Source organism: Spermophilus citellus, assembly GCF_964194105.1.
Source record: "Spermophilus citellus genome assembly, chromosome: 8".
NCBI classification, from domain to species: Eukaryota; Metazoa; Chordata; class Mammalia; order Rodentia; family Sciuridae; genus Spermophilus; species Spermophilus citellus.
Window position 1 is genome coordinate 42729905 of NC_138189.1, and position 14728 is coordinate 42744632.

Below are 14728 nucleotides of genomic sequence, written 5' to 3' on the forward strand. Positions count from 1 at the left end.
CATTCATTCATTTAAGTGGTGTTTCATGCATATACAAAAAGAATTCACTACTGTATATTTACATAGTGTAATTTTGTCAAATTCATTCTACATTTCCTCCTCTTTCCCTTCCCTTCACCCTCCCCCTCAATCTTTTTTTTATTCCACTGATCTTCCCTCTATCCTTAAAAAATCTGACCATTTTTCCTTTACTTCATTGTAGCTCTCACATGAGAGAAAACACTTCACCCTTGATTTTCTGAGTCTAGCTTATTTCACTTGGCATGATGTTCTCCAGTTCCATTCATTTACCAGCAAATGCCATAACTTCATTCTTCTTTATGTCTAAGTAAAACTCAACTGTGTACACATAGCACATTTTCTTAATCCATTCATCTACTGAGAGGCACCTGGGCTGGTTTCATAACTTGGCTATTGTTAATTATCTCAGTCCTTTTTATTTTTTATTTTGGGGCAGGGTCTTGCTAAGTTGTCTGAGCTGGCCTTGAATTTGCAATCCTCCTGCCTCCTCAAGTTGCTGAGATTACATACATGTACTACTATGCCCTGAAACTCCAGCTATTAAAAAATTAAACTGTAATTCTTCTACAAATAAAACTTTCTCTCCTATTTGGTAATCCTGGGATATAATCTGCACAGAAAAAGAACAACAAATGGTCGAAGGGTTTTTGCTTTAATTTACCAATTGTTTTCAAAATAATTATTTGGTGCCTATGAGGTATTTTTTAAAGATTTATTGTGAATTCTTGGGTTCTTAAATATTTGTGTATTTCAATCAACTACAGTTGTTGTTGTTATTATTATTTTGCTATATCATTCTTGCTAGTCTTGAAGCCATGGACTCAAGCAATCCTTCCACCTCAGACTCCCAAGTATCTGGGACTACAGGTATGTATCCTCATGTCCAGCCCATTACACTTTTTAAAAACTATTATGGGGAATCCCAAAATACACAGAGTAAAAAGAATAATATGATTAATCTCATATATCCAACACTCAGTTTCAACAGTTATAAACTCATGGCTAACCTTGTTTGCTCTATTCTGTCCCTTCCGCTTTCTTGCCACTCCTTTGAATTATCAGAAGCAAATCAAGAAAAAACATATCATTTTATCTGTAAATGGTCTAGTGTGTATTTATAAATTACAAATATTTTTAAAAATATAACCATAGTATCATTATCAGACCTTAAAAAGTTAACAAAAGATGTTTAAGACATCTATACATAAACAATAAAAGCATTCTGAGAAAAATTATTAAAAGTCCTAAATACATAGCAGTATACACTCTGGCTAGTGTATTGGAAATTTCAATACTGAAAAATGTTCAATATATCCAAATTGATCCACAGATTCTATACTAAGCTAGTCAAAATTCTAGCAAGCTATTGGGTTGTTTGTCTTTTTGTTTTTGAGCCAGGGGGCTGAAGGGGAAGGGTAACAGGTGGAGAGATACTGAGGCTGAGTGCAAATTTTTCATTGAAATTCAAGGTCCTAGTAGAACTAAGACAATTTTTTTAAAAAAAATATTTTTTAGTTGTACATGGACACAGTATTTTTTTAAATTTATTTATTTACTTTCCTCACATGTGGGAGGCAAGCGCTTTACAGCTGAGCCACACCCCAGCCACCGAACTAAGATGATTTTGAAGAACAAAACTAGATCATTTAAACTACCAGATACTGAGATGTACTGAAAATTACAATAATAAAAAGAGCATGGCACTGTTACAAAAGCAGACAAAGAGATCAGTAGAACAGAAGTCCAAAAATAAATTCATGAATAAAAAGCCACCTGAATTATAACAAACATGCTATTTCATTTCACTAGGAAAAGGCTAGTCTTCAATAAAGATCACTGGAAGTAGCCAATAATACACAATATATAGAAAACAAGAGTGCCTATATTATAACAAAACTTTGTTCACAAATACTAAAATCACAATCTCACCTGACTTTCATGTAACACAAATTAGTATTCTTTGAGATTTTTTTCACCCATTTAAAAATGAAAATATTACTCTTAACTCATGCATCATTCAAAAATAAGTAGCAGGTTGTATTTGATAGTGTATGGATCCCTGATGGAGACTCATTTATAAACTTGGAGCTATAGCAGGTAACTGGCCCTTCTTTACCTCAGTTGCCTGATACTTAATTTCTAAGTAAATAATTCTTATTTAGCTTTTCAGTAATTTGCAAATCATCTTTTATCTCAGAAGAAAAGCTATGATTTTAATTTTTGAGCAATAACTAAGAAATTTCAGAAATTACTAAAATGAAGGTACTTTCCATCTGGATCTTATTTATTTTGTCAATGAATAACTTTTTCATTCCTCATAAGAATTGAAATTCTAGGGCTGCAGTTGTAGCTCACTTGGTAGAATGCTTGCTTGCCTAGCATGTGTGAGGCACTGGGTTTGAACTTCAGCACCACATAAAAATTAAAAATAAAGGTATTGTGTCCATCTACTATAAAAAATATTTTTAAAAAAGAATTGAAATTCTCGGGCTGGGGATGTGGCTCAAGCGGTATCGTGCTCGCCTGGCATGCGTGCGGCCCGGGTTGGATCCTCAGCATCACAGTTGTGTCCGCCGAGAACTAAAAAATAAATATTAAAAAAATTCTCTCTCTCTCTTAAAAAAAAGAATTGAAATTCTAAAGATAAATAAAAGTTACCAAAGTAAATAGCTGATTATGCCCAAATATTTTTATAATTCCTTGGCTTGTATGATCACCAGGATACTGCAAATCACTCTACCATGATTAAGAAGAGAAGTGGGGAAAATAATGATGGCATACCTCTAAGCCAAAATGACGAATGAAGGTATCTAGTGAAACTCACCAAGTTCTAAAGATTGATCTAGAAGAACTGCAGAATTTTCCAAAGCTATCTTATATTATGACAAAAATCGGCTTCTGAGTTTTAGAGTTTTACAGAAAAAATAACAACTTTATAAACAAGGGCAGTTGCTGAAATCATGCTAACCAACTTCTATGTTACATTTTCTCCAATAATTTTTTTCATCCATGTAAAAAACATTTATGGGGAACCTGCTGCATACCAAGAATTAGGGATGCAGCAATGAACACATCAGATCACTAGGGGAAATCAGTCTCTAGAGCAACTGAAAATGGGAAGGAAAGCTTGATGGACCACAATAATGTAAAGGGAAACCATAACAAAGATACAAACCAATCTTCTAGGAAATGGTTAGGAATGATCTCCTAAAGGAAGGGCATTTAATGATCTGAGCTGGCCTTGAATTTGCAATTAGTATGATCTACTCAAAAAAAGAACAGGGGTGGTAGAAAAGAATATTTTGTTCATAGGGAACAGCATGTTCAAAAGGACAGACATAGGAGAGAATATGACATTTGTATTAAGTCCAACTCAACATGCAACATTCTCATGTTATGACACACACCTGTAATCCCAGCAGCTCAGGAGGCTGAGGCAGGAGGATCACAAGTTCAAATCCAGCCTCAGCAACTTAGTGAGGCCCTCCCAACTTAGCAAGATCCTATCTCAGATTTTAAAAAAAAAGATTAAAAAAAAAAGGATGTGGCTCAGTGTTTAAGCACCCCTGAGTTTAATCCCTGGTAATAAAATAATAATAATAATAAAAAAATAAATCCAGTATTGCTGCTTAGAGGAAAAAAAAAAGGAATGAGAGGGGAAAAAAGGAATGAGAGGGTAAGAAAAGAAAGTAAAGGGCAAAGCAATTTTCCATAAATCACAAAGGACTAAAAGTTCATTTCAAATCCTCACTACTTGAGGACAATATACTAGCCATTCTGATGCTCTGGGAAGGAAGCTGAGAGTCCCTAGAGAGGAATTTCAGAGGGCTCTTGCACAGGCCCAACACTTCAGTGGGCCAGAGTCAACTTCCTACAGATGGAGAAAAGAATCAACCAACCATCAGAACTCATCATGCAACATTCTCAGTTACTAATTAATAATTACCAAGTACTTCACTATGTATAAAGCCCTGTTTTAAGGGTTTTACATATATTAATTCAATCTTCATAGCATCCCGATGAGAGATATGTGCTTTTATTGTCCTATTTACCGAGTATGATTTTAATGACAGTCTAATTGTGGCTATTAATTTTCTTTTATTAACAATTAATGTTAAAATTATCAGAAATAACACCTCTGCCATAATACTAAATGCATTTTAATTACCCTTATATTAGTAAAGTACTATTTTAAGTATCAATTATTTACAACAATTATTTGTGTTTTTTTTTAACATTTTCTAACTTAAAGTGAGTTTTTGTAGGTTCATAGCAAAACTGAGTGCAAAGTAGAGATTTACCATATGCCCCAGCCACCACACATGCATTGCCTTTCCTATAAACAGTACACCACCACCAGAGTGGTACATTTGTTATAACTGATGACCTACATCGACACATCTTCATCACCCCAAATCCAGTTTATATTAGGGTTCACTCTTGGTGTTGTACATTTTATGGGTTTGAACAAACTGACAATGACATTTACCATTATATAACATAGATTAAATTCATTGTCCTAAAAATCTCTGTGTTTCTTTCTCTCCACCTCTGGAACCAATGGTCTTTTTACTGTCCCCATAATTCTGCCTCTTCCAGAATGTCATACAAGAATCATAAAATATGTAGCATTTTCAGATTGACTTCTTTTACTTAGTAATATAAGATTACTGCATGTCTTTTTATGATGTGATAGCTCATTTCTATTTGGCACTGAATAAAATTCTCTTGTCTATCACAAAGCTTGCCTTTGATGTTGTGAATTGAAAAATCATTTGCCAAGCTCAATGTCATGTAAATTTTCTTTTACATTCTCTTCTAGGATTTTTATGCATCTATATTTTACATTTACAACCACGCCCTATTTTGGATTGTTTTTTATGATATTTTTATGATTTATATAAAGAGGTTTTTTTTCTTTCCTTGGCATAGGGATATCTAGTTTTTCTGTCTTTTCTCCATTATAATGCCTTTGCTCCTTTGTCAAACATCAGTTAGCTACATTTATGTAGGATTGCTTCTATGATCTCTATTCTACTGATCTGTTTATTTTAATTTTTTACCAATGCCATAATCTTGTTTACTATGTTTTTATAGTAAGCCCTGAAGTCAGGAAGTATAAAACCTCATTGTATAAAACATCTTTGTTCATTTCCTTCAGTTATGAGTTGGCATTCTGGGCCCTTTGCCTCTCCATATAAACTTCAAAATCAATCTGTTAATATGTACAAAATAAATCAGTGGTATTTTGATTGGAATTGCATTGAATGTGTAAATAAAGTCAGGAGAAATAATATTTTAAAAACATAGTCTTCTTATCTATGAACATGAAATATCTATTTAGATTTTCTTTAATTTTTCATCAGTTGACATTTTTATAAAAATCTTGTACATAATTTTATCAATTTATACCTATGTATACATATTTGAGAATGTTAATGGAAATGAGTATTTTTTTTAACTTTCAAATCCCCTTGTCTATTGCTTGTACATAAGAACATTTGCTCTTATATTAATTTTGAATATGCTGCTATCTTGTTATAATTGCTTATTGGTTCCAAGAGTGATTTTTTTGTCCACTGAATTTTCTACATAGATAATTGTGTCTTCTGCAAAGAAAGTAAGTTCTTTTATTTCATTTTCTTGTGTCACTGCATTAGTTAGGACTTCCAGTGTGATGTTGAAAAGGAATGGTAAAAGGGGAGGGACATCATTAACTTGCTCCTGATCTTACTGGGATATTCACCTCCAGATTCTCACAAGTATAATGTTAGCTGTACAGTTGAATTTTTTCCCCACATTCAAGCAATACTTACATTTAATCTTCCATACGCATTCCAACACCGACAGCTAACCTAGTTACTAGGTTTCTTCCACACCTTGATCCCCACAATTCTAAGATACAGTCCATATACTGTATAACTCACACATTCAAAACCTATAGTTCAGTGTTTTTCAGTATATTTACAGACTTGTGCAACCATCAACACAATCTGATTTTAGAAAACTTTTGTCCTTTGTAGAGATATATCTTTTTTTCCTTCTTATCCCCCCCCACCCCGACCCCCACCATGCACAAGAACTCATACCAAACATCAAACCCAGAGCCCTGAGCATACTAGGCAAGTACTCTGCCACTGAGTTATCTCCCCAACCCCTACATGTTCTATATTTAAAGTTAAAGAAGTTCCCTTCTATTCCTAGTTTACTAAGGTTTTTATCATGAATTTGTGTTGGAATCTGTCAAATATTTTTTCTGCACCTACTGACATGACCATATATAATTTTTCCTCTTTAGCCTGTTGATATGATAGATTACAGCAATTTTTGTATGCTGGGTCAGGCATGCATGCCTAGGATAAATCCTATTTTATTTTAGCATATCATTATTTTTATACACTACTGAATTTGATTCAATGTTATCTTATTAAGAATTTCTCATTTATGTTTACAAGAGATGTTGGTCAGTAAGGTTTTTCACCTACAACATCTTTGGTGTTGTGAACTAAAAAAATCATTTGCCAAATTCAATGTTCTCCTAGGATTTTTAAGTGTCTATATTTTACATTTAGAGTAATGCTTCTCACCAAGATTTAGAAAGTACTCCCTCTGCTTCTATCTTGTAAGATAAGAGACTGCAGGAAATGATATGATTTCTCCCTCAAATGTTTGGTAAAATTCATGGGGATCCATCTGAGCCTAAAACTTTCTATTTTATTAGTTGATTCAATTTCTTTAAATAGATAGAGGCTGATTCAGATTAAGACCTTCAAGGAATTGGTTCATTTCATCTAGGTTATCAAATTTATGGACATAGTTTACTATTATAGTCCTTTACTATCCTTTTAATGTCTTTAAGACCTATAGTGATGTCCCTTCTTTCAGGTCTATTATTAATTTCTGTCTTTTTCTCTTAGCCTAGCTAGAGGCCTCTAAACTTTACTGATATTTCAAAAGAACCAGATTTTGGTTTTGTTGGTTTTATCTGTTGATGTCCTGGTTTCTGCTCTAAATTTTACTTTTTTTTTTTTTTTTTTTTGGTGATTGTGATAGGGATTGAACACAGGGCCTTGTATATGCTAAGCAAGCACTCTACCAACTGAGCTATATCCCCAGGCTGCTTCTGCCTGAATTCAATTTGCTCTTCTTCTTCTAGTCTCCTAAATTAAAAACTTAGATTTTTAGATCTTTATTATTTTCTAATATAAAAACTTCTATCCATAGCTTTTGCAGTATCCCACATATTTTAATTATCTTCATTTTCATGTAGTTCAAAGATCTTAAAATTTGTCTTCATAGTTCCTCTTTGACTCAGATGTTTAGAGGCATGCTATTTAATTTTCAAATACTTTGAATTTTTCAACTATCTTTCTGTAACTGATTTCTAGTTTAATTCCATCGTTATGTGAGAATACAGTGTCAAATTTCTATATTTTTAAAATTCGTTAACAGTGTTTTATGGCCCAGAAATATAGATTAATTTAGAGAATATTTTGCATAAGCTTGAAAAGAGAATGTATTCTGCTATCATTGAATGAAGTAGTCTATAAATGTCAATTACATCCAGTTGAGATTGATAGTGTGTTGTTAAACCAAACTATGCCCTTACTGATTTTCTGCCTCCAAATCTGTCTACTTCTGATAGAGGGATACTAAAGTCTTCACTCTAATTAGTGAACTAATCTATTTCTCCTTTACTTCTAGCACAGTACTGTCAGTTTTTACCTTATAATGGAACATTTTTGTCAATGTTTCACTGTTAGCCAAATATATACATTTAGGACTGTTATGCCTTCTTGAAAAAGTGACCCCTTTATCATAATGCAATGACCCATTTTATTCCTGATAACTTTTCTTGCTCAGATAATCACTTTTTTCTGAATATATCCAGTCACACTTTCTTTTGATATTTTTCCATCCACTTACTTTTAATCTGTCTTCATATTTAAAGTGGGTTCCTTTAGATAATACAGAATTGAATCTTGCCATCTGTTCCATTCTGATACTCTTTTAATTGGTATATTTAGATCACTGACATTTAAAGTGACCACTGATATAGCTGAATTAATACCCAGTATATTTGTGACTGTTTTTTATTTGTTTCCCCTGTTGTTGTTCCTATTTTTTTCTTTCAACTCTTTTTCTGCATATGTGGCTTCAATTGAACATTTCATATTCCACTTTCCTTTCTTAGCATAACAATTATCCTTTTAAAATAATTTTTACTCTTTCAGTGGTTGTCTTGAGAGTTTTTAACATACATTTACAACTACTCCAAGTCCACTTCCAAATAACATTATACAATCTTGTGTTTAGAGCAAATACCTTACAAAGTGCAAGTAATTCTAATTCTTCTCTCCTATTCCTTGTATCATTCCCATTATTCATTTCACTTATGTATAAGCACATGTATATTATATGTACATAAACACAATCAAATACCTTGTGGGTAATACTGAACAAACCTTTCTGCTACATAAATTAAGAATAAAATGTTTCTATTTTCCCTTCACCTTTTCCTTCTCTGACAGTCCTATAGATCCTTGTTTCTGACCTATACAATTTTCATTCTTTCTAAAGAACATTTTAAGCTTAGCATGGTGGTAATAATCCCAGCTACCTGGGTGGCTGAGGCAGGAGGATCACAAGTTCAAGGCCAATCTAGACAACTTAGCAAGACTCTGTCTGAAAATAAAAAATAAAAATGGAGGGGAATGTAGCTCAGTGGTACACACCAGTGGTTCGACCCCCAGTACTCCAGCCACCAGTAACAAAAAAGAAAAAGAAAAACTTCCTTTAACGTTTCTTACAATGTTGGCCTACTATCAACAAATTCATTCAACCTCTATTCAATCAAGAAAATCTTTATTTTTCCTTCATATTTAAGGAATCATTTTGCAAGGTACAAAGTTACAGGGTTAGTAGAATTTTTCTCTCAACACTTGAAATATTTCAATTGTTTTTTTTTTTTTTTGTCTGAATGTTATCTGAGAAAATGTTAAATGTAATTCTTATCTTTATAGGTAAGGTTTATTTGCCCTCTTTGTCTTCTCAGAATTTTCCTTTTTTTGGAGCTACAGGTTGAACCCAGGTGTGCTTAACCATTGAGCCATATCCCCAGCCCTTTTTAAATTTTGAGATAGAGTCTCACTAAATTGCTTAAAGCTTGCTCAATTGCCCAGGCTTGCCTCGAACATGAACACGCAATCCTACTTTAGCCTCACAGGTAGCTGGAATCACAGGTGTGTGCCACCAGGCCTGGCCTGCTGGAGTTTTTATCAAAGTCAATTTAACAAGATCTGGTTCCAAAATAAAAATTTTTAAAAGGGCAGAGGATGCAGCTCGGTGGTATAGAATGCTTACCTGACACGTGCAAGGCTCTGGGCTTAATCCTCAGTACAATTAAATACACACATACAGTTTAAGGTTTGCTTAAATAGTTTCTTCCAAGGACAGATTAAGAACACATTAATCTAGCATATTTCAAAATGTTACTTTTCCTCTCCCCTTGCCAGACTCATGAGGGGATTTTCTCTAATATTTATCATGACAACCTGATCAAGGTTTGGAGGTAATATTCAGAAAAGTAGGATCACCCTGCAACTATGATCTCTCTAAGTTTTTGTCCCTCAGACTTGTCCATAACAAACCTTTAGCAAAAGTCAAAAAACTGCCTAGGTTTTCCAGTGTGGCACTAATTCCCACAGAGGTTTTGTTCAAGAGTTCCTGTTTTGATCAGCTGTGATTTCCTGTTCTTTTTGTCTTTCCAATTTTGGGAACAGCAGTTTGCCATGTGACTTTAATTTTCTTAGTGTCCTAAGATTAGCTGATTTCTTAGTTGGTTCAGCTTTTTACATGTCATAATGAAGAAGTAATCTCTAAACTCCTTAACATGCCTGACTGGAAACCAGTTATTTCTATTAATATTCAGTTCTACTAAAGATGAAGCTGGAGAAATTCTGTTCCTTACTCTTTCATTCATTCACTATGATAGACTCTACACAGGCTTTAAGCTTAGCATGGTGGTAAATGACAATAATCCCAATAGGAAACTATATCACATTCTTGCTGTCCTTCAGTTTTAGTCATTAAAATACAATGAAGATGACTCAGCCACAAAGAAGAATGAAATAACGGCATTTACCAGTAAATGGATGGAACTGGAGAATACCATGCTAAGTGAAATAAGCCAATCCCCACAAAAAAATCAAAGGCCAAATGTTCTCTCTGGTATGTGGAAGCTAACCCAAAACAAGGGAGGGTGGAGAGGAAAAGAACAAAATCCATTCCCTTTTGTCTAAAAGTGTTTTGAATGAAGGAAGAGCCAACCACCACATGGAACAAAATCTGATGCAACAGAAGAAAATAACCTGAAGGGGAATGGATCATGAATTAAAAATATATATACACACTTGTTAAAGGAGAAGAAAGAAAAAGCTGCTCCACTGAAAATATTAAGATTGGAAAAAATTAGACATAAAATCAGCAAGCATACAGAAAAATTTAACAATTCTACCAGACAAAAAAATCTAAACACTTATAAAACACTTATAATAACCAGAAAATAGGAGAACATACTTTTTTTTCAACTTATGTCATATAATCAAGTATATCATACAGAACATATACCAACATAAACCATATCCTGGACAATAAGACAAACCTCAAAAAAAATTTAAGAACTAAAATTATAAAGAGTTCTCTAATATAATTCAACACAATGGAATTACAGTAGGGATCATTAACAAAGATAACAAGAAACTCTAACAGCACATTTCTAAATAATCCATAGGTCAAAGAGGAAGTCTCAAAGGAAAATGAAAATAAAAAAACAAAATGTGTGGGACACAGCAACACTGATTGAAATTTATATCACTAAATAAGAGGGAAATTATCAAAAAATCTAAGCTCCCACACAAAGAAACTAAAAAATAGTAAACTAAACCCAAAGCAAGAAAAAGATAATAAAGAACAGAAAAAAAAATGAAATTTGAAATCAAAAAGTAACAGAAAAATGAACAAAAGAAAAATCAATGTTCTTGTTTTTTGGTGGAGGTCAATAAAACTAACAAATTTCTAACAAGACTGTCAAAAACAAAAAAGGAGAATATACTATCAATAAGAGCAATTAAATAGGGACTATCAATATAGACCCCACAGATAAATAAAGAATAAAAAGGGAAAACGATAAACAACTGTATACACAAAACTAACATGTTATATGAAATGGACCAATGCCTTGATACATATAAACACATACTATTGCAATTTAGCCAATATAAAATATATCATTTGAACTACCCCATAATCATTAACCTATTCAAGTCCTAAGATTTCAGTTCTGTAAATATTTCAATGAAACTGGCACGGGTGCATTAAATATATTAAAAGTTATAATCTAGAAGTTATACATTCTTTATTATCATTAAAAATGAAAATGCAGGGCTGGAATTGTGGCTCAGTGGTAGAGCGTTTGCTTATCTAGCATGTGAGAGGCACTGGGTTAGATTCTCAGCATCACATATAAATAATTTTTTTTAAAAAAATGAAAATACAGATTGTTCTATAAATAGAGCACTGGAACAACACAGTACCTTTTACTACATTTAGAAGCCATTCTATAAATAGAACATCGGGCAAATAAATATCCTTTCACACTTCACGCAATATGTAAAAACCAGGTCAACGATTAATTTTGATGGAAAGGAGCAAATTACTTCAAACATAGGGTTACATTATTGACAATATGTTGGTGGTTTCACATAATAGAATTTATTCTGTCATCATCATTGTTCTTGTAATTCAGGAGCATGGCTGCTCATATTAAATCTGATATCACTGTGGGAGTAGTAGGTCTGGAAGTATTACATTTTTTTCCTCCTGATGGTTTCTGACTGCATCATTTTAGGTATACTAACTGCATCATTTTAGGCATACTCTACGGAAATACAACAAACTCATAAGATCTTGTCTTTGTTCACAAATGTTTGAATAATCCATGCACTTATGATACACACACCAATTATTCAAGTGAATAAAGTGAATCAGTTTTTAGCTTTAATAAAAGGGGGCTATTAGAAACAAACCAAATGTATTCATTCTCACCACCACTACCTTTGGTTAAGGTACACTGACTTTACTCTATTTCTCTATAATTGAACTTTGCCAAATGATCACACTATATTGTTTTTAATTCAATAGTGACACATTTTAAAATCTATCCATTTTAAAATAAGAATTTCATTATTTGTGTCAAATCTGTAACCATAGGAACCTCAGACCTGTTTTTTCATCAATGTTGTTGGTTTCAGCAGGTAATTGTCTAGTCTGTTTCCTTAGTGGTGCCTGTAGCCTAGAATCCAATATTTCACAGGTATAACAAATCATAACCAATGAATAGATTGTTGGAAAAAACAGAGTGTGATTGTGGATTCTCTACTACTTCGAGCCTATGTAGAATTACCTTACTCCCATGCAAAGAATCATTAATGGGTTCTTCTCAAGCACTTTTCCCACAATGTAAGTCAAAGTTAAGCAATATCCTGATACTTCACATAGTGCCCAGAATTTAAAACCACATCTTACTAAGAGCTTACCTCTTATAAACTGTTTCAGCAAACTGGGTCCATGATATCTGATAACCATTTCATCCACTGTCAAACATTCTTCAAAGATACCAAAGTTCATGCATGACTTTTGTATCTTATTTATTAGAAGATGAATTTTAAAACCTTTATCTTCAAAATTCTCTTGCCATTCATTATTGTTGCAAAAATGTATGGTACTTTTCAGCTCCTGGAAACGATTTCTTGACACTGCATTTTTGATGCATATACCCAAATCTTCATCATTTGACCAGTACCTTCTTATGGAGGGTAGCTTATGATAACCTGAAAACATAAGAATTCCTAAAAATGTTTTTAACATCTATACTACGTACTTCAAATTTATTCTTACTTTCTGAACAGTGGACATTGACCATTTCCGGTATCAATAGTTCTTCAAAAATCTCCATCAAGCTGTAATGTGCCAATGAATTCCTCATTTTCCCTAAGCAGTCAAAAATAAGTGCTTTCTCTAAAATACTCTTTCTTTCTTTCTTTCTTTCTTTCTTTCTTTCTTTCTTTCTTTCTTTCTTTCTTTCTTCCTTTCCCTCCCTCCCTCCCTCCCTCCCCCTTCCTTCCTTCCTTCCTTCCTTCCTTCCTTCCCTTCCCCTTCCCCTTCCCCTTCCTTCCTTCCTTCCTTCCTTCCTTCCTTCCTTCCTTCCTTCCTTCTTTCTTTCTTTCTTTCTTTCTTTCACTTTTTGGTACTAGGGATTGAATCCAGGGGTGCTCATTATCACTGAAGTATATCCCCAACCCCTTTTATTTTGAGGCAGGGTCTCATTAAGTTCCCAGGCTGATCTTGAACTTGAGATCCTTCTGCCTCATTCTTCAAAGTTGGAAATACAGTCTTGGACCACCATACTCAGCTCTAATATATTCTTTAGAGTAAGAAAACATAGGTCATACTTGTCAATTAAAAAAAATAAGTAATAACACATTAAAGTTTGTCACCAGCAGTGCGGCATACTACTATACATTGTCCCAGTGTACTATTTATAGGACAGCTATGTTTGAACATTGATATTTGAAATACAGGGCATTCCTCAAAATAGAAATAACAAGCACAGTACTAGAAAATACTTTCATAAATGCAATTCTTATATTACATATCAGTTATGTACATATATTTTGTTAAACTGAACAGTAGTAACTTTTATAGTATTGTTTATACAACTTTCACAATGAATTGTAAAAATATTTTCAAACACTCTAGTCATTTACTTTTACTATTCTCAAAAGTACAGAAATCCCAAAACATAATTAAAGTTCCTAAAAATGGTATATTTGTTGTTCAATTTAAGTTTTTAATAGGTGTTACACACCTGGGACAATGGAACAAAGTGGGATAAAGAAACTGAAAAAAAAAAAAAAAGAAAAGAAAAAGAAAGAAATCTCTTTCCCAATTGGTTTCACTGTAGCACCTTATCAAACATTTAAAGAAATAATACTGGTGCTACACAATGCTTCTAGAAAATACAAGAGATGAAAATTTATCAAATATTAGCCTTAAATCACAAACAGAAAAAGGTTGAACCAAACAAAAACAAGACCCAAATGATAGTCTTCATGAGTTTAAACAGAAAACAAAAAAATCAACATATAAAAAGAATTTTAAATTATAACTTTAGGGGGTTTATTCTAGGGATACAAGGAAGGTTCAATATTCAAAAATCAACTATGAGTTTAAAAAACATAAAAAATAAATTTGTATTCAATACACATTAACAGCTTAATATCTATCAACTTATACAGAAAAAGAATTTGACAAAATTCAACACCCATTCATTAACAAAACTATCAAAAACCTTGGAAGAAAGGGGAACTTCCTCAACTATATGGCTAACATGAAAAAATGAAAAAACATTAAATGTTTTGCTTCTAAAACTGAAAACGGCAGAGATGTCTGCTCCCACACTGCTATTCAACAAAGTACTAGAAGTTCTATCCAGGGCAAAAAAGAATAAAAGGCATACTGAAAGGAAAAGAACAAATAAAGCTGTCACTTTTTGTGAATGTCAAGTTAGTCTACATACAGTCCTAAGGAATCAACAAAACGCAAAAGCAAAATCCAAAACAATACTTATTAGCTACAACTAATAAAT

General features: G+C 33.0%; 1 protein-coding gene across 12 annotated transcripts in view; it reads right to left on the bottom strand.

Annotated features, from left to right (window-relative positions):
* Positions 1-14728, bottom strand: part of CLOCK (clock circadian regulator) — a 112994-nt gene that overhangs the window by 80449 nt on the left and 17817 nt on the right. For 4 of the 12 annotated variants that reach the window (XM_081304619.1, XM_081304614.1, XM_081304616.1 and 1 more), the window contains exon 3: positions 12618-12911. The exons of the other annotated variants lie outside the window; for them this stretch is intronic. The gene's annotated coding sequence lies outside the window, so the exon portion shown is untranslated. The remainder of the gene's footprint in view (positions 1-12617; positions 12912-14728) is intronic. 12 annotated transcript variants of the gene reach the window in all.